This window comes from Cryptomeria japonica, chromosome 9 (genome assembly GCF_030272615.1).
Source record: "Cryptomeria japonica chromosome 9, Sugi_1.0, whole genome shotgun sequence".
NCBI lineage: Eukaryota > Viridiplantae > Streptophyta > Pinopsida > Cupressales > Cupressaceae > Cryptomeria > Cryptomeria japonica.
Genome location: NC_081413.1, coordinates 483,951,937 through 483,973,693, shown reverse-complemented (window position 1 = coordinate 483,973,693; position 21,757 = coordinate 483,951,937). Strand labels below are relative to the sequence as shown.

The 21,757-nt window shown below is 37.1% G+C and overlaps 1 protein-coding gene across 5 annotated transcripts in view; it reads right to left on the bottom strand.

The window, feature by feature from the left end:
• Positions 1-5,894: 5,894 nt before the first annotated feature.
• LOC131057809 (pentatricopeptide repeat-containing protein At4g21065) overlaps positions 5,895-21,757 on the bottom strand; it is a 69,146-nt gene continuing 53,283 nt past the window's right edge. For 3 of the 5 annotated variants that reach the window (XM_057991968.2, XM_057991987.2, XM_057991986.2), the window contains 3 exons: positions 10,201-10,260; positions 7,420-7,476; positions 5,895-6,508 (listed from right to left, as the gene is read on the bottom strand). The gene's annotated coding sequence lies outside the window, so the exon portion shown is untranslated. Of the gene's footprint in view, positions 6,509-7,419; positions 7,477-7,842; positions 8,568-10,200; positions 10,261-21,757 lie in introns of those variants that run through there. The other 2 variants (XM_057991973.2, XM_057991980.2) reach the window with 2 other exon arrangements.

Here is a 21,757-nt window from a genome sequence, read left to right as displayed (position 1 = left end):
CCCTTTGGATGCAGGTTCTAATGCAAGTGAGGAGGACAAAGAGCAGGAGGACTGGACTCAAGAGTTGCCTCCAAGCCAACCATTGAAGTTGGAATGCATCCTTGATAGCAGGGAAACAAAGAGAACTAGGAGAAAGGTCTACAAGGATTATTTGGTCAAGTGGCAAGGCCTTCCACAAGAGGATGCAACCTGGATGAGTGAAGAGGACATACTGAAGCATGGCACTTCTGTTGCAGACCTACTTCCTCAAGAGGCTTGAGTTCTTTTACCACCCGGAGTATGGTGTAGGAGCACCTAGGAGATCCTTGGAGCCATATAGGCTCTTGAACAAGTTTTATGTTTTCTAAGTATTTCAAAGTTGTAATAAGGTCTTGTAAGACCATTTATAATGTTTTGTTTATGATTGTAAGGCTTTGGTGCCCATTAGGTGTTTGTAACCTATCAGGACCTATTTGGTCAAATTTAGTCACATCTCACCCAAAGTGTGCAAATGGGTGCAAGGAATGGTATTTTAGTATTTTTAAGCCATATGTAGCCTAGTAGTGAGGTTTTTGAAGTGTCTTGATAGGTTTGTGGTGGAGATGAAAAAAGTTGTCAAAAGTTGCTATGCAACTTGACAACTTTTGTGACAACTTTGTGTATCTTGCACGCCAACAGCTAACTGATTTGAAAATCAGTTGAAACCTGTTGAGGAAAAAAAATTTATGTCTTTTTAAAACCCATGGGGTCGAGCATGTAAGGATTTGATGATTTTTGGAGAAAAGACTCAATAAACCATTCAGATTTCTCACCTTTTTGTTGTTGCAAAGGTTTCGTACGGTGTTGTACGGATTCATTTGATGGTCTAACCTATTGTTCTAGATAGTTTTGTGTGTTAACTGTATTTTGACTTTGGTTTGAAGGGAAAAGGTGGAAAATTGAGGAAGGTATTGGCAATTTTGTCCAGATAGCTTGTAAACCCTCACAAAACCAGGGTTAGTGGAAGATGTTAATATAAACCTGACATTCCACCGATCAAATTGGCTAAAACCCTATGGAATGTTAGGTGATAGAGTGTATTTTAAGAATATGGAGGTTTTTGAGTGGGTCGTGGAGTTGGAGAATTTTGGCTCGATGCCTTAGGCCAGGCATCCCAATGTGACTGGCCATAGTGAAGTGTAAAAGTCCTTTGTAGAGGCAGAAAGCAGTTGGTTAGGCACCATATTTTGGTGGATTTGGTGTTTCTAGATGTGCACAGACCTATCCCAAGCCTTGCTGGTAGAAGGTCAAGCTTCTCCTTACAAGTTGCTTTGTAAAATAGCCCTATTAGGCCTGATTGTGCAATGGGGTTTTGACCCGGTCAACAAGGGTTCCCAAGATTGATACTTTGGGAAAGTTTAGGTCTTGATAAAAGGTTTCTGAAAGTGGGATTTGTTTTGGGGGTTGTTAGGAAAGTTTGGGAGTTATGCCCTTAGAAGTCCAAAAACGGGGCTACAAGCAAGTAGGTATGTCCTAAGACAAATAGTATTGGTTGGAGGAGTTGGTCCAAAAGGGGGGCTTGATCTCTCATGCTTGGAGTCTATAAGGCTGAAGTAAGTTGTAGCAGGGTGCCTAACCTATGCAAAGGTGTGAACCCATGTCATTCATGGGGGAGATGATGTGAGGAGTTGTATCTCCTTGAAGAAACTTGACAATTATCTTCGTGACCTTTGATACCTCTACGTCAAGTAAAGAGTATATGTGTGTGTGATAGTAGAGTAAGAAGTGTGTGAGTTGTGGACAAAAGAGCAGCTGCAACAAGAGAAGCGATAGACAGTGTGAGCAGTGGAATAAGATATAAGAGTGAAGGTGTGTGACATAGTGCAGACAATGTTGCAGTAATCCTTTACAGGATTTACTGCAAGTAGTTGGTTTAGCAGAGTGCAGTCACAGTGGTGCAGTAATCCTTTATCAAATCTATTGCAGGCAGTTGTGGACAGGTTGGAGAGATCCCTTTCTAGATCTACTGAGAGTTTCTGTGAGTTGATATTTGAGCTTATCTTGGAACCGATCTCATGCATTAGGAGATGCAATTTTTCTTAGTCCATTTATTTTCTATTGCAGTGAGTATTCCAGTTGTGAGCCACCCATTTTGTAAACACCATATAACTAGTTATATTATCTTGAGAGTTAACCCTCTTTATGGTTTTTCCCATTTGGGTTTTCTACGTATAAAATCTGGTGTTCATTTTGTGGTTATGTTATTTGTTTATTCAACATTTATTGTTTCATGTTGATGAGATTAGTATAAGAATAAATAATTTGAAAGTGTGGAAATATTGAATCAAGCCCCCTCTCAGTATTCTGGTCCATTCAACATTAATCATGTGTTGAAGCTGAAATAGAAAAGTCATTGTCAAGTTTCTAGAATGATAAGATTCTTCTTATCGTATGGTCATAACACTAGTAGTGGAAGTCAAAAGACATAATCTTCTTCACATAATAACATGCATTGGTTTACTTTTATGCAACAATGTGATTTCATAAGTTGACAGGCAGATGGTTTGGAGAATACTATATATATATATATAGTATTCTCCAAACCATCTGCCTGTCAACTTATGAAATATATATATATATATATATATATATATATATAGTATTCTCCAAACCATCTGCCTGTCAACTTATGAAATCACATTGTTGCATAACTTTATCGCTGTTATATATATATATATATATATAAAACAGCGATAAAGTTTTTTACTCTATTTCAATCAATAATATTAATAATAATGCAAATCAAGAAGCCAAGTTTGAATGATGGAAGGGATTGAAACTCCATTCTATAATTTGACAGAGTATGCATCAAAAGTTGTTGATACAAATGGAGTCATCATTCAATGCAAGAATAAGGTGCATGATCTAGTTTCCAATTAGACATGACTTGAATAAAAATTGACATGCTCATCCTAACAATCAAGCTATAGTGAAAGCGCATACAAGGGTATTTCACTCAAGTTATCACTAAGCTAAGGGTCGAAGAGAAGGCAACATAAAAGATCTATCAAAAAGTGTGATGTAAGAATTGTTTCCCTGAATAAAATATTAGATTATAAGCTTATAGTTTTAACAGAGAAGAAGATCAAAAGTCAAAGAGAAGCTAATCATGAGCTAAAGATCTAAACAACTCAAGAGAGATCTAGGAAAATGTATAAAGAATTTTCACAGAAAGGTCATACTAGCTGACTGGAATTGTCTTGACAAGAATGTGAATCCATAATAAAATGAAATCAGTGTGAGCAACATAAAGAGGCACGATCTAAGAGAGGATGGATTCAAACAATACTTACCTCACCTATTTTCTCGTAAACGTCTAAAAATGGTTTTCTCCAATCATTCCTTAGTCCTTCATGCCTTTGGAATCTACCCACGACTCGCACTATTATCAATCTCTATGATCAATTCATCGTGTTTGTATAGCCATTGTAGTCATAAACATCCTTCGCATTCCCTTTATCCAGTGAGATAGAAAATGATAGTATCCAAAATAATGAATTCACTATCTCTCTGAAAGATTGTTGTGTGATCAATGTCTTCCCCCCCTTTATTTTACCTAATCTTGGCATTTATATTAAGCTTTTAAAGAAAAACATCCTTGACCAATCTCCAAATGACCCTTTTTTTAAAGCATGTATCGAACAAGTGTTCCACTTAACTACCTCTTAATAGATAGTCGATCCCTCTCAACATCTTGCCCAATTATTTTTAGCCTAACCTATTCTTCAAATTAAAGTTTCTAAAATAGTTGTGCAAAGATCAATAAGAAGAGGTGCTTGAACTAATAGCATGTAGGTAATAACTAAGTTTTGAAAAATTGACTTTCATCATACATAATTTGTGTCGTGAAGAGTCCTTGTAGCTCACAATTTCAAACACAATAACATTAATACAACAATATCCATTAAAATACCAAATATTCATTTTCAATTATAAAAATGCAAAATCAATTTAAGTTAAAAAATATAGAGGATAATTAAGGCTCATGATAGAGAAGGATTGCGACCATATGAAGAGAAATGTAAGAAAGAAGCCTCCTTGACTAGCAAAAAACACATCATCCATTCCCTTGTTGCTTCCTCCAAGACCTTATACAAGATTTTGCAAAACAAAATTCCATGATAGAAGATTTTGATGCACTTATTCTAAGCCATAACAAAGAGGAACCAAAGAAATAGAAAGCCAAGCACCACCAAATCCACCAAAATGCCCATGTGGAGGAAGCACAATCAAGCAACCACACACAAACACATCAACCCAAACACAATGCCAACAAACTATAGGAGTTAGAGTGAAACGAAGATCACACATGTTGAAAATATCAACCCACATCCTACAAAAGCTAGAACAACCCTTCCAACAACAACACTTGATACTAATGGCCAATCAACCAAAATAATAATTTGAATGAGGCATGAGTCATCCCACAAAAGAAGGGATCCCAAGATTTTAACAAAAACTTCTTGGGAGCCATAATTGAGAGGACCCAAACAAACAAAAGAGAAAGCACCACCAAACTCACTACTCCCCAATGCCCATATGGAGGAAGCAAAATCAAATAGCCACACCACAAACACATCAACCCAAACACAATGCTAGCAAACTATAGGAGTTAGATTAAAAAGAAGATTACATTAAAAAGCCTAACCAACATCCTACAAAAGCCACACCAACCCTTCCAGCTATAGTGACAATAATTGTGAATGAGTCAAAACAAAAATTTGACATAGAGGTTGTAAAAATGAACAATCACTAAAGAGATGAATAAACTCCCTTAAGATAGATCAAGTCATCCCTTAAGATAGATCATGCCACTTCACATGTAAACTCCTTCTCCTCCAATACCTAAGCAAAGGAAAGTCATTCACATAGGCAAATCAATTTCCAAAAGATCTCCCAAACTAACCTAGGTATCCAATCAATCTCCAACTATAATCAAGAAAGGGGATTGATCGATCCCAACATTTGCTAGCAAATGTGCCATCCTATTACAATCATGGAAAGAATGTATAAAGAAAACATCATCAAAAGATTTGCACAAAGAACCACCAAGGAATCCTCCTACACAACAAGATAAATGCCAATGAAAGTCTTTCAATGACAATTGTCCATTTTGAGTCAAAGAAAAAAGACCCACCTTTCACATAACATCCCTTATCATCACAAATTATTATTGTTAGACTAATCAAGATATCACCTAATTAATTATCTAATTAGGTCCCTTATTATTATTCACTTAAGCTAAACTTAGGAGTGTTTTTTTCTTTTATTAGATTAGGTTAATAATAACTCATGTTGTCTCATTGAATATGACGTGGACACTTGGATTAGTTAATTTTTTCTTCCTTTAGGGTTTCATTATCCTTTTTATAAAGATTCATCATTTCATTGTAATTGTCTTTTGTGCATCAATACAATTCTCAAATTGTTGAGCAAATCTATCTTGCTTATCTTCATTTGTGATAGGTGTTTTGCTAATAGGGGATTGCTAGGCTTGTGGGGTTGAATCAATAACTCCAACAATTGCTCCAACACCAGCAAAATCTAGACTACCTCTAGAGGCACCACCAAAGTTTGAATTTTAAAAAACCTTGAGGGGCTTAGTCCAATAAGCCTTATTCCTCATCAATTACCCCTATAATGGGGGTAATTTATGTTCAATTTAACTTGTACATACATTAACAATTTATTTCAAACTAACCAAACAAAAGCCTCACAACTCTACAAAGCTCACTAAAACAAGGATTGCATTACAGATGGAGTCCCTGCCAAGGGCCACAAGGGCCGACATAGAGCAAATGCAAAAAACAGATATTTATGCAATAGAAATTTTGTGTAACAACTAGTATTATATAATGTTAAGAATTTTTGCAGTATATATTGAAATCATTGAGAAGGAAATGATGAGAGCAAAGCATATTTCAACTCAAATGTCATTTCAAAGAACAACACAAACTGAAAACAGAATTGCAACAAACCAGCCAATGCACATGCCTCCTCACTACAGGCAGTGAGTTCTTCATCTTGTTTTATCTTCTGGATTGCTTCAACAGTTAGCTCATCTTCAGTCTCAAAGCATTATTCCATTCTTTCTTCCTTTGAATTGCTTTTTTGTGTAGCAACTGGTAGTTCTTTGTATGATTCCTTAGCCGCTTTCAATCTTGCATCCCCTGCTTTGTTCCGAGCTTAGCAAGAATGGCAATATAAATTCTAACATTACGTAATATGAACTGTTTAACAAAATTGCTCAAAAAATATGCTCACGTGGACTGCATAGATTGCAAGATACAAAACCCAATTATAATATTATGTTACTTCAGCCTACACTAGCAGTTTTGAGAGAACGGAGTAAGCAAATGTCAGACATGATCAAGACCAAATGTTAGGTGATCTAAATATGGCTAGAGAGAGAATTTTTTACAACATCCGTGTAACTTTTTTTTCCAAATTTTGTGCACTTATCAGCATTGTTGCAACTGGAACAGCAACACTGCAATAAACATGGGCATCCCATCATTATCGTCAAAGCAATCAGCATTTGAGCCAGTTTCTTGCATTCTTAATTGGTCAGATGTTTAAAGGCGACCATTAAAGATTTATTTTCACTATAATAAACATGTGTATACATTTTTCATTTTTAATAATTAAAGGCAACAGCTGCTTGTCTATACAATGAGGACTGCTGTAAGCATCTTGCTAGCAAGATGTTGCACTGTCAAAATGCACGAGCACTATACCTCTAGCAAGGAAAATGCATCTTCAACATCAAATGGTAGATGATCAAAATATAGCTAGACAGATTTTTAACAAGATCAATGTATTTTTTTTAGAACTCGATTAATACTATGAGTACGAACCTTAGAAAACGAGACAAAAAAAAACTAGTCAAAGGAGGTTAGGTCTGCACAAAGTACAAACCTCATTGTTTGGATTAGATCATTTATATCAACCTTTTTATCCTCTAGGATTTTGAGAACTACTTGCATGCTAAATTCTATGCCACTTCATATCCCTTTGTGAAGGATTGCAATATTAAATCCTCATATAGTTCAATTCAATGCAACGGTGTTCATAATACTACACCTCAACAAAAGATGGGTGTATTTACTGAAATAAGAAGCAAATGTGTATCAATGTTAGGTGCCATTACATGTTTGCATTGCATGCATCTAATGTACAAACTTTTAGAAAAAGGTCGATGTATTATCAGATATTGGCAACATAGTAGTATGCACGATGTCTACTAACAAGCTTAATATATATTTGAAAAACACATTCAGCAGTACATTCATTGAACAACATGTTCATTAGCTCATTTATCAGGTAACAAACATTACAATCTGAAGATTATAGGAGAAAAATGTTGAATATATAGTATATATACAAAACAATGATACTAACCTTTCAAGGTGTTCAAAAGAATCCATACACATCTCTTTCATCTTCCTTCAAGTAAATCTGCAAGATAAAAATGAATAATAATAAAAGCAGAATAAAACAGTTCTGTAGCATGGATGTAGTTTCACTCAAGTAGACAACGTAATTGCTCTTGCATTGTTATGTTTAATATGTTGTGTACAGGCAATGATGTTGAGATTGTATATATATGATGCATATGTCTATACATGTGTACTTATATGATAGATAAGTATATGGGTGTACATATAAATTTAAATTTTTGTTTACAGTTGCTCAAATATATATATATATATATATATCCGCCAAACATATTGAAAAGGACAATTTACATGCATTCCGAAGTCTCTTAAATGAATCTGCACTTCACATGTTTAAAATATTGAGCCACTTTAGTGAATGCCATAGGAACCTACAAGAAACTTCAAATATCATCGGCAAAATATAAGCTACAAAGAAAACTAATCATAATTTGAAATTATTCAAGAAAAGTGTGCAGAAATTCCTCTTTATTGAATTTTGGGCATAAGATCTTGGGAAAACTGTGATGATTGGAAGTAGCACTTCCAACGACTACATCTTACAGAATTTCACTTTCAATAATGCTTCAATGGATGTCCACAGCCTCTTCCCATTCTTAACATATCCTGCAATTATGGCGTTTCTTTGGTGCCTTTTGTCAAACAGGGCATATGCCTTGTCTATGCTTCTACATTTCACATACATTTCTATCAGGGCACTTGTCACTTTAACACACAACAAACATCCCCCTTCTGTTTTTCTTTCATGGATATCCATACCCTATTTGAAAGGTCCCAATTTTCAGAGGCTGTGAGGATGCTGGCAAAGGTTGGAACATCTGGTTTTCCACTTGCCAATTGCATTTGCTTGAAAGTTTGTAAAGCCTTTTCAAGAAATCCTCTTAGTGTGTATCTTGCAATTATTACATTCCATGAGGTCACATTTCTTACAAACTCCTTGAAGTTGCAGAAATTTCCAAGCAGAATAGTACAAAACAGTTCATGTGCTTTGTGCATGCTTCTACATTTTGCATACATGTGTACCAGGGCAGTTGCAACTACGACATCTGACAAAATTTCTCTATCCTTTATGCTTTGATGGAAGTCCATACCCTGTTGCAAAGAACCCATTTTAGCACAAGCTGCAAGTATGTTAGCAAATGTGAACTGTTTGGGTTGCAGACCTATTCATTGCATTTGCTGAGACACGTGATTGGCTACTTCTACACTTGACATGAATGTTAATAACCTTATTTTTAAAAGTCTTCAAGGGGGTACCATACAGTAAACAGAATGTGTAGTGCCTTCTTCAACTAGCCCTCTCTACATAATGCTGTGAGATTGAGATTAGTAGTGAATGGCAATGGCCTTCTATGATTGTAATTGGAGTGCGAAAAATCTACAGTGTTATTCAGTCTACGTCCACCATACAATGACATTGCTACTAGTTATGCGAGGACTATTTTCACTTCCACTAACCTATTTGCTAATTTTGTAAGGTAATTGCAAATCCAGCTTTCTACAAAGAATTCATTATCTCAAACTCTCAACAAGTAAAGACTGCAGAAACATCAGGCCATTAAATCTTTTCAAAATACACATTTACTTTTACCAAGAAAGGCAATGTAATTTTTCTTACATTTTTTTGTTTAATATGTTGTGAATCTAGCCTACTGGACAATATAATCGATCACATCGTATTAAGCAGGACAATGCAAGAGAAGCTACATTGCCTGTCTGGAGAAAAATACATGTACAGCTTCTCTCGGCACATCAATAATACGGAAGACTTATCTGCACAACGTCTAGACCCATTGAACTGCATCATTTATAAACCTATCACTATATCTTGCGAGTAGAAATTGAAGAACCATGAAGCATATTGAAAGAAATTATGATAATCAATAATCAATATATGATCAAATTTCATGGGCTGAAGATGTGCTCCAATACCAAGAAACAACTGTAGAAAATTAAGAGCATTTAAGTATGGCTGAAAAATCTTCCACTAGATTAATTTGTGGCTCTTTGATGACATTACATGGCATTCTAGGAGCCACCTGACCATTAGAAACCATGTTCTCCATGTTCAATGTCACATGTGATTTTTCTTAGAACCAAGAACTTTAAAACCAGGAAAAAAAATTTACCACAATTGGATGTGAATTTTCTGTCCTAAACAAATGCAAAATTTGGTTTTCTTCCCAACGTTATTCCTCCACACCAATCACGAAATCAGATTTATTCATTTTCCAATAAAATTGCATACTTTAGACAGACAAATAAATTTTTGCCTAGGCACAATTTTCAAGGCAAACAAATTGGAAAGAAAAAAATGTTTTAATGAAAACATAAGTCCTAGCTACCAAATTTAGGGACTAATATTTGCTGAGAGTTGCTTCTGGATTAGCTGTGTATGTTTTTCTGATCCACCAATCCATCATCAGGAAGAGGAAAGTGATCCTAATGATGGATCACCGAGTGTGATCTGAAACGTTGATAAAAAAAATATACACAGCTAATCCAGAAGCAACTCTCCCACTATGGACTGGAAAACTTATACCTACTAATATATGCTGCCATGTGTCTTGGCAGGTCCTTTTTCTTTTAATAAAAATAACTGCAATGATGAAAGCATATACATCAAGATCTTATGCTTGTTGATCTACATTGGCATTCTTGATAATGTCATAGCTCAAACACATCAATTTTAAAAGGACAAAGCAAGAGAAACTACATTGCCTACCTAGAGCAAAGTACATGTGTGCAGTTTCTGTCAACTCCCCTGCAATGCAAAAAGAGCTAGCTGCACAAACAACAGAGATGCAGATTAGTATGCAAAGCATCTGATAGATTCTTGAAAAAAAAGATGATTCCAAGCATATTAAACAAGACAATGCAAGATAAATCATATTGCCTACCTATGGAAAAGTAAAATATGTGCAGGTCTTTTGAAGGGAAATTGGGCATCCCATAAAAGCCATCTGAGATCAGTATGCACATCTCGTATCCAATACAAACGTACACTACTATGCCATAAAGCGGAATCAGGCACAATTTATTTCCCACCATTAAAACCTTAGAGGAAAGTGATTGCAATTTTAGATCTTGCTAGATCAAGTTGTTTCAACAATAGCATGCATACATTAAGATTCAACATTACATAATCATTAAACAGAAAGAACAAGACAGAAGAATAGAGCACACAATTTTTGTGGGGAAAACCCTTCCGGGTAAAAAACCCCACACTCCAAAATCATAAAGCCATTGTATTATTCAGCAATAGAATACATTTACAATACAATCTTCAGGCTCTAAGTCTTTACATGGAGATTTCCATCCAAGAGAAAATCTAGCAGCATCCCTATGAAATTAACTCCTCTCACATAAGCTCTTCTCACAAACACATATTTATAGAGATTACAATGAAAAACATAGCAGCTTCTCAAATGTGTCCACATTCAATCTATCTTCAACATGTAATTAAAAACTCTTTTTGCATAATACTTGCATAAATATGAATTTCCAAACTTAAATCTCCAAGTGGATGCCAACTTCCTACCAAATAGGGAACAAGCCATAGATATCTTGCAAGTACCTTGACACACGTCACCACTATGCAACTCCAAGAAGTTTTCACAAACTTCTTTCTCCAAAAGATCACCCAAGTGACAAGTGGCACTATCGTGTGCTCTCCTCACTTTATTTGTAGGGATAACTTCCCCGATGGGTCCCACAAAGTGATGGCTTCCTATTAAAGTTAGCACTTAGGATATTATTAAATATGCACCATATTAATCAAATAATACCCAAATAATTAATGCTAGGACTCAAAGGTTGAGACACCTTAATCCCAACATTCTCCCACTTGTCGAAGACCTGACAAGAGTCACTGGAAACACCAAGATTTACACTATTAAGAGCCAATCAATGAAAACACATCATCACCGCCATTCATGAAACCACATAGATCCCAAACATGCTCTTGTGCTCCAATCAAGACAGCAACAACAACATCCAAGATGTCCACTATCTCAGGCAACAATCCATGTCATCCTCCAAACTACCACCTATGGAAGAAAGGAACAAGCCAAGGTGAATATGCACCAGTTCAAAGAACACAAGCATAAGATTCCAGTGATATCAAAGGCTACTAGATACTGCCACAACTCCACTATCTCATGAGCTATATAGAAGCATCAACAACAACTTCAAAGCCCAATCGACAACATCAACTTCAAAGCCCATAACCACAACAAAACTGTGAAGTAATCCTCCATAAAACAAGATAGAACATCAGCCAAAACAACAATCAAATCGACTTCTCCTATCCAATTGATAAACCCACGCGACTGAAAATAGCACCCACAGGAAGTGCTAATTCATCCAATCACGCATACCACAAAGGTATCCAACATCAATAAACTCATACCACCAGCATAACCAACCCATAAACTGCAACCACAAGTTGCATGTGCAAACCAATTGATGAAGACCAAACACATCCAAGAATTCCCACTGCAGGGGTAATGTCGAATCTAAAAAGATCAAAACATACTAATTCTGCCAATCACAATAAATAGAAAGTGTAGCCATGTACCATCCACAAAGACATGCATATCTTGCAAACAACTGCTGCAAGAAACATCTCTCAACAAGTCTCCACAACTCTCCCAAGCTCTCCACAGGAACCTCCATATCATCACCCAAGTGACAACACATGACCACAAACTAGAGATCACCATAGCTCCTCACAAAACCTCAAATCCAATGTCAAGTGAATTTGAACCTTTAGAAAGGTCACTAAGACCAAAGAGAGAAACTGCAAATCATAAACATGTAGCATGTCCTTCTACAAACACCTCTAAATGTCAGTTGTGCCAAGTATGATCTCCTTCACAACCCTAAGGGAAAGGCCAAAACAACATCCAAACCCATTCAACCTCAAGAGACCAAATGTAACATATATATCATGTATCTACAAGGATGTAAGCCTCTCAAAGAAGATCAAATTTGTCACATCCCCAAATTTTACTTAGTATTTCATTCCAATTTTGGAAAATTTTACTTTTAACTATCATGGTAAATGGTTAGTAATTGCTATGATTATGAACAAATGCTTAACGACAAGATGAGATTTCAATTAATTCTAGCATGTTCTTGAAGTTGCAATGACATAGTTTAGAAATGCTTATTTGGATGTGTATTTGATTATGCAAGATGAATTTTACTTATCTATTTCTAAATATGGATATGCTCTAATCACGTGTTTGAATTGACAAGTGCTATTTAGGAGAAAAGGTTGTTAAGCCAGTTTTACCAAAAGAATAGGGAGAGTATCATCCAAGAGAGGAATATAGACAAGTGGGAATTGTGGCGATGCCATCTTGAGTCCATTGTGCATTGAATTGCTAGTGAGTTTAAGTAATGTTGTGACGTATTCACACATCGCCCCATTGCAAATGGGGACCCCTACTTTTTTTTGCTTTTTGGGGTTTGCTTTCTAGGTGTTTAGGGTTTGTCTGTTAGCCTTTGCATTTTGAGTGTCGCCAGGGGATCAATAGGATGGTAGGCTTTGCTTGAGCCAGGGGAGTCAGCAGGTGCTCCAGGTTAGGGTTTCTTTCAGAGTCTTCCTTAGGGCCTGGTTTTGCTCTTGTTGCTAATTGTGTCTTGCTTGGTGAGTGAGTATCATCCTTGAAGGTCTGAGTTAGGTCGCGTTGGTGAGTGATGAAGTCTGGAATGTCATCCTGATCTTCAAATGCCCTGAAATTTGGCTAAGTCTGGAATGTCCTGATCCTGAAATTTGGCTAAGTCTGGAATGTCCTGATCCTGAAATTTGACTAAGTCTGGAAAACTAAAGAATCCTCCAAAAACTAGATTTTGCAATATAACTCCTGGAGGTCCGAAACCACTCTCAACCATCCTGGAAGTATATATGGAATATAACTTAAAGTATAATAAATGTTATATTCCATAAAATAATCCTGATGAAGAGGCTTAACTGTCAAAATTCGCTCCTGACCCTTCCAAAGGGTCCAGAGAGAAAATTCACCAAAGACTCAAGATCTCGCCTAAGTCAAAGAGTGGTCGAGCAAGTTTGCAAGGATATGGAAGGAAATGGATCTAGGATCGAGTCTCTGACAAAGTCAAGTCAGTTTGAAGGTGAATTAAGCCTAGAAAAGTGAATTTCACTCTTGACCCTTCCAAAGGGTCCAAAGCGAAATTCTTGAAAACACTCATTTTTCCCTTTGCCAAAGTCAAGACCAAGATGGAGATGAAAGGAGAGTAGTCTATGTTTGCCTCCCAAAGAAAATTAGAGTCGAAAAAAGCAAGAATCAAGGTCAAATCATGATTTTCGCTCCTGACTCTTCCAAAGGGTCCAGAGCGAAAATCCTTGTAGCTCTTATTTCCTTCTTTGTTTTTGCCTTGGGAGGGAGTTGGACACTTTGAAAGATGAAGATTATAGCCAAAAAGTGATTTTTGCTCCTGACCCTTCCAAAGGGTCCAGAGCGAAATTCATCATAAACCGTTTTTGCTCCCTTGTTTTGGCTTGAAACCTTGCTCCTTTGATGGAAAATGATCTATATTTGCCTCAAGGAGAAAATTGAAGTTTAAAAAATGAACAATCAAGCCCAAATGGTGAATTTCGCTACTGACCCTTCCAAAGGGTCCAAAGCGAAAATCCTCCTAAGGCTCATCTCCTCCCTAGTTTGACCAAATTTTGAGTTGCAAGGCATCTTGAAGGGAAGTGTGGACATGTTTGGACTTTGGATATGTTTGAAAGCCTTGAAAAAATGAAGGATTCTAGCCAAGAAGGTGAATTTCACTCCTGGCCCTTCCAAAGGGTCCAGAGCGAAATTCCTTACAAGCCTACCTTTTTGACCTTGCTTGGGCTTAAGACTTTGTTCCTTGCATGAGAATGATGTTTAGTTACCTTCTAGAGAAGATTGGAGGTGAAAAGATGAAGGATCAAGTCAAGAATGAGATTTTCGCTCCTGACCCTTCCAAAGGGTCCAGAGCGAAAATCCTAAATCCACCTATTCCTTTCACATTTGTGCCAAGTCAGGCCTAGACAAGGATGATAGAAGCCCTTAAGATTGCCCTTGAATGGATTTTTGTCTCAAAAAAATGATGATTTTGGGCTAGAGGAAGAATTTCGCTCCTGACCCTTCCAGAGGGTCCAAGGCAAAATTCATTATAGGTCTTGTCCCTGGCCATGATTTCTAGCGAAATTCTCTTTTCTAGTCACTTTGAGGTCAAGCGAAATGTTGCAAGCATGGGAGAGGGATCCAAGGATAAGAGTCCAAGTAAACAAAGTGAAAAGAATGGAATTGAATGAGGATAAACAAGCAAATCATGAAATTCGCTCCTGACCCTTCCAAAGGGTCCAGGGCGAAATTGTGCATAACCTATCTTTTCCCTCAAATTTATGCCAAGTCTAGTGTGGGTCAAGATTAGAGGTGTCCTTAGGCATGTCCTTGAATTGTCAAGAGTCATCAAATATGAAGAAATGAGCTCAACACAAGAAATTCGCTCCTAACCCTTCCAAAGGGTCCAGTGCGAATTTTCTCAAAACCCACCTTTTTTCCCAATTTTGTGCCAAGCCTAGTGCTGACTAAGGTGAGTTTTGATGGAAGAGGTCCTTAGAAATAACTTTGACTTATCAATGATTATCAAATGTGAAGGAATTGAGCCAAATGGTGAATTTCGCTCGTGACCCTTCCAAAGGGTCCAGAGCAAAATTCCTAAAATCACTTATCTTCCTTGCAAATCAAGTCAAGCTTTTGGTTTTTATGGCTTAGGGAAGGATGGAGCAAAGTTTCCTTGACCTTGGAGGTGAGTTGAATGGTAGAATTTGTCCTAAAAAGTGATTTTTGCTCCTGACCCTTCCAAAGGGTCCAGAGCGAAAATCCTAAAAACCATCTTTTCTTCCAAAATTTGAGCAAAATCAAACCTGGACAAGGGTGAGAGAAGTCATTTGGATTGCCTTAGAGTGGATTTTGGTCACCAAGAATGCAAATTTTGAAGCCAAAATGAGAATTTCGCTCCTGACCCTTCCAAAGGGTCCAGAGCGAAATTCCTAGGATCACCCTTTTTTCCTTGCAAATCAAGTCAAGTTTTGGGTTTTTATGGCCTAGATAGGAGCGAGGCGATGTGTCCTTGGTCTTGGATGAGGATTGGAGTTGAAAAGATGAGGAAATAAGCCTAAAATAAGATTTTCGCTCCTGACCCTTCCAAAGGGTCCAGAGCGAAAATCCTAAAAACCATCTTATCCTCCAAATTTTGTGCTAAGTCAGGCCTAGACTAGGGTGAGAGAAGCTATTTGGAATGCCTTGGAAAGATGTTTGACCTTCAAAAGTGTGAATTTTGAGCTAAAAGGTGAATTTCGCTCCTGACCCTTCCAAAGGGTCCAGAGCGAAATTCTTCATCTACCTATTTCCTCCTTGTGTCAAGTCAAGACTTGGAGTCCTAAGGCGAAGTTGAGGTTAAATTGATGTTACTTTGCCCTACAAGATGAATTGAAGTGAAGAAAATGAAGAGTTGTGACCTGAAAGGTGAATTTCGCTCCTGACCCTTCCAAAGGGTCCAGAGCGAAACTCCCAATTTCACTCAGATTGCTCATGATAAAGATCAAGGCGAAGAGTTGGTTGTGAGGTAATGTTGAAAAGAGGTCTAAATGAGCCAAGAATGCAAATTTCACTCCTGACCCTTCCAGAGGGTCCAGGGCGAAATTCTTATGAAGCCTGTCCCTAGAAAGAATCTTGAGCAAACTTCATTTTGATGTCTTCTTGTTGATGATTTAAGGTATAAAATGCTATGCCGAAATGAATTTATTATGTGTCCTTAATCATCTTTTGGGTTTGTTTTGCAGAGGAAAGAAGACCATAACAAGGACGACCTTCTCCAGTCCAGCATCATCAAGGACGACCTTCTCCAGTCCAGCATCAACAGGGATGACCTTTTCGGTCTAGCATCATCAAGGACGACATCTTCTAGTCCAAGGTACATCATCCATCCTGCACATCAAAGACAAAGGAAGATAAAGCAAGGGTTCGTTGAAGAAGCAGATAGTTTCAGAAGAGTTAATTAAAGCTAGCTTCGCAACATCATCAAATTGAACATCAGCCAAGTTCCGAGTGTCAAGCAAGGTGGCGTCCCAGTCATCACTCCTCCATGTTGGGTTGATCCACCTCAGCGTGTCCAGGTTCAATGTACTTGACTCATCAAAGATGACACAAACTTCAATGTACCTACCCCGGCTATCCATTGGTCGAATATTCCAAAGAAGACATGGGTCCAAATAATGCAATTATTTCATTGGCCGGAATTGAGTTTGTTGTAACAAACCCCAATTAGGGTTTTCATTGTAAAATCTCGGCCATTGATCTCAAATTGATCTGAGCCATTGAATTGTATTGAGGGCACTATATAAGCCCTGGCTCCTCATTTGTAAAGGCTAATGGTTAGCTAATAGACGATAGTGAGTCAGTAGTTAGAAGGTGAATAGTTAGAAATAGTGAATAGTCAGTTGATAGAATAGCAATTAAAGTAGAATAGCAAGAGAAGGCAAAGATTGTTGCCAAGATGTTGTTGTAAAAGACTTGTAAAACTTCATTGAAGAAATGGTGAAATCTATGGGTCGATTCAACAATTTGCATGGTCTTTATACTTCTCAGATTTGATTTCATGTTATTAGATGAGTGGAAGAAATGTGTTTGATTGATGGTGAAATTTGTATATCCATACTACTAGCAGTTTGTTGATTGCAGACTTGCCTTGTGTAGTCAACTAGAATCATTCAGCATAAGCTTAACTTCAATTGTCGCTTCTTCATTGATATGCATCAGCCTAATGGTGTCTATGCCTGTAGCGATGATCTAAACATCATAAAGCTTTCCTCCAAAGATCGCACTAACCTTGTGGAGATGGTCTTGGGATGTCAAGACAAGACTTAGAATTTCATCAAAGGTCATTCATTGTTCCTACATTCTTAGTGTCAGAATTAGATCCTTCCCTCGCCGTCATCCTTTTTTCCTTTTTTTCAAAAAATCTAGGCTAGTGAAATCCTGTGTTCCAGCAATGTTCAAAGCAAATCAGACGTTTAGTCATCAAGTGTATGTCCCCTTGTGATTCCAGCAAAATCACATCATACCACAAAGAGCTTATCCATGAGTAGAGAACCTACATACAAGAACCTTGGAGTTGCCTCGACTGATCCTTCGGCGAGATCTTCAGCAGTCAGGAAGGTTTGCTCAAGAGAGGATAAGATACCTCTGGGTATTTTATTCTGTGTTTGGTCGTGTACAAAATACACATCAACAAGTAAGTACTTTAGTCTTTAGTTTTAGGTCTTTATCCTTGTTTTGGTTAAAGTCGTCATAAACCCTAATGTTGAACTTGCATTAAGTCAGAGTGCGTAGGATTTGAGATCGTCATTGTAAGTTTAATTATTTCCTCATTTGGATGTTTCTATAATAAGAGTGATATGAATGTGTTAGAGGAGAAAACATATAAAGGAATACATCTATAGATATATGTATATGTTTAAATAAATGTGATAATGTATTACAAACTAATATATACATACTAAGAGGAATACGAAAATGTACTCATGCATATATATATATATATATATATATATATATATATATATATATATATATATATATAATATAAAATCATTAAATAAAATAGAAATAAAATATTAATAAATTGGTTTAAGGGGGGCATATTAAAGAGACTTTGACCACTAGTTGGTTCTTAGGAAAAGTCAACATCACCACGTATTGATGAGAGGAAGGCGCTAACCACCTTAGTGGGAGTAAAGGAGGGGGTGCATGGAGAGAATAACACATGAGTGGTAGAGTGAAGAGTGGGGTCTAATTCAAAGCACACCCTACTCCCATGGGAGTGGAATTATACCTAGTGTGCCCTAATCACAAGAGTAAGGGTGGGTTAATTTTTAAACCGTCCCCACATTGTTAATAGCACCACTTGCGAGCACTTAGGAATATAGTGATAAACCTTTTTAAAATGCCATGTGGGGGTTATTTCATTTTTAACTAACCCTCAAAATATGAAACAAGCTTTGAATTACTTTTGCGAGAATCTAATATTTCAGTTATGTTTTTAATTGTGATAATCAAATTTTGGTTATCCATTGGTTATGGGCATTGAATTGCCCTGATTTTTGGAGGGAAAAGGATAATTTAGAAGTGAGAAATATTTTCCCTTGAGAATCTATAAATAGGACAGCCTTGGTTTTAAAAGGGACTTTTGGGGGAAGTCTTTTTCATTATGAAGCTTGCAAATGAAATGTTTTTGTTTTTAGAAAGTCTTAAAGGGAGAGGATTTTTCTTTCCTTTTGAGAAGAAAATTTGGAAGAGGGTTTCATTTGTGATTTCCTTGTTTGGATGAGTTGTGGAAAAGCTTGTGAAGGAGATTTGAGGAAGGACTCTAAGACTCTAATTCTTTTTCCTTCGTCGGACTCCTAAGTAATCAGGCATGTTTTATTTTGCTTGTTAGCTTAATTATTTTACTTGTAATGTCTACTCTTGGAATGTGAGATAGTCTTGTTTTCATGAAGTGTTCTTGATGGGTAAACTTGTTATAGTTTAAGAAATGAGGAAATGGGATTGGTGTGAATTCCTAAAATATGCTTGTGTTTTTCTTAGTTCATTATTACATGTATTCTCAATCTTGAATTGAATACCATTGTAATTAAACTCAGTATGAGTGTTTTTGATAGCTAGTCGAAGAAAGAGATATTTGGAATATTTGTAATGCATGAGGTTATTAATATACATAAGAATATATATGAGCAAATATGTTATAGGTATGTAATTGTTCTTTGTTTTTGGCAAGGGAATGTCAATTGTAGTTCTAGGAGCTCTAGAGAGACCAGTGGGTCGAAGAATCCTAGCCAAGGAATTATTATATTCTTGTAGACTCTATAAGACGTACATAGAATGTAAACCTAAAACGAACTTATGACGAACTATGGGAAAGTGACTCTATATTCCAGGTTGCAGTTGCAAAAGGTGAAGTCTAAACCATTAAGTATTTGTGATTGCAAGTTCTTTTTATGATTTTGATCTTGATATTTATACTTACCAAACCCTAGGAAGAGAGTAGTCTCCAAGTCAAGTAAGAGGTGAGTGAACAATGAATTTTATGAAAAATAAAACTCTGGCCAAAGTGTCGTATTTGTCACTGCATGCAACTAGTCCGTTCACAAGTGTCGCCAAAACATAGATCATTCAAATAGGACATACTTAGAAGATAGTGCAAAGTAGTATGGTTGGAATGAGATATGTGGCATACGACACCAATTTTCAAATGGCACCAAATAGGTCCCTTTGTCTATACTCCTCGTGAAGGGTAGGGCCACTTCCAATAGGAATGTGTGTGAGAGACAATTGGTCTGTGGTTGGAGTAGCGCCCAGATGATGCCCTCCCTCTTGTAGTTGACTAGTTGAGACTTGCAAGACAGATACAATACTTTCCTAGTGGGTATATCTGATAAATTTTATTTATGCCATGTTTTGTATCATGATTTTCAATGTAATGGAAAAAGAAAAGATTTCCTTTCATAATGTTTTCTGACAGAAATGCTTAATTTGAAAATAAATTGTCATGCTTTTACTACCATCATAAAATTTATCTTGTGTAAAAGTAGAAGTATTTATTTCCTAAGGGTTTAGGATTCATGGTTGTTACAAAACCACTCAATTTCCTATTTTAGGAAATCAGCCCAAGGAAATAACCATGTTGTCTACCTCACACAATAAATCCTCCAGAACCATCTAACAATAGCTCAAAATCCATGAATATGAAAGAAAACCATAAGGCATCTGAGAGAAAAATGGGTAATACCTCTCAAGTGATAAACCACCAAGAAGACCAAGAGTGGAGAATGAGAATGCCCCTCCAGAATATCCAAGTCATCATGACTCATCCAAGAGAAATCTCCTCATAGGTCTCTATTGAACTCACGTCCAACCAAGGTGGAGGCTCCTCAGACTTCCAGCTGAAATCTCATCAAGAGTAACCATCTCAACACGTCTCTCATCTAGATAAAACTCTAGCCTCACCTAAGTCTCCATGTATCCATGAGTACCAACAAATGATCAATCCATGACAAGCTCCAAATGCTTCTCTACACTCTCATGAAACTCTCAAGCATATGATCAATGCACCCAATACAAAGAGAGCTTACCATACCACTTTCAAAGTTCCAATCAACTGAATGAAGAACCTATCATGACATCATGATCTTACCATCCTGTTGTGACGTTTTCACACATCGCCCCATTAAAATGGGGACCCCCTCTTTTTGCTCGGTTTTGCCTGTTTCTCTCTCTGCTTTTAGGGTTTTGGGTTAGTGAGTCAGTCGTCTGGATTAGGGTCAAGCCTTAGGGTTTCCGTTTTGATGATTTTAAGCCAGAATCCAGTCCAATTTTGAGAGATTGTTGAGCTTCCTCTCGTAGGATGCAATTTTGAAGTGGGGTAAATTCGTTAGAGGTCAAGTGGGTTGGTCTAGGTTCAGTCGGAATTTTGAATATAAGCCCGAATTTTGCCTAAGTGTGGATGATGGAATTATGGAATTTTGTCTGATTGAATGATTTTGACCAAATTTTGAAAATTTTGATAATTGATTCCGGACATTGGAAAGGTCTTATTGTTGCCTTGTCAAGTGTTTAAAACTCTAAAATCATGATATTTTGGCCTAGGGAAGCAAAATCGCTCCTGTCCCTCAGCCAGGGACCAGGGCGAAAGTGATATTTTATGCATCCTGGTTATTAATTTGTTTCATTTGTCTTGTGCAGGGTCGCCAGGAGATGCGTTTGAACGCGAATTGAAACCTTTGAAGATTTTGAGATTTGAAAATGGCGAATTTTTTGGGGTTTTAGGACAAATCGCTCCTGTCCCTCAGTCAGGGACCAGGGCGAAATGTCTTGTTTGGACCATTCTGACTTCATTTTGATCAAGCTAAAACGTCAAGGAAGTGATGAAAGATGGAATAAACGTGATGGAATGCCAGGACTTAGTCATTTGCAACAAAAGTTGAACATTTGCCCTCAGGGACAAAAATCGCTCCTGTCCCTCACTGAAGGACCGGAGCTTGTTTCTCAAAATTTTACTTTCCTTGCAGGATCAAGATGAATTTTGGATTGGAAGAGATAAGGGGAGGCATGTTCTTTCCAGTGAATATAATTTGAGGAAATTTGCAAATATGGAAATGTGCCAGGAGCAAAAATCGCTCCTGTCCCTCACTGAAGGACTGAACCTTAAAATCCAAC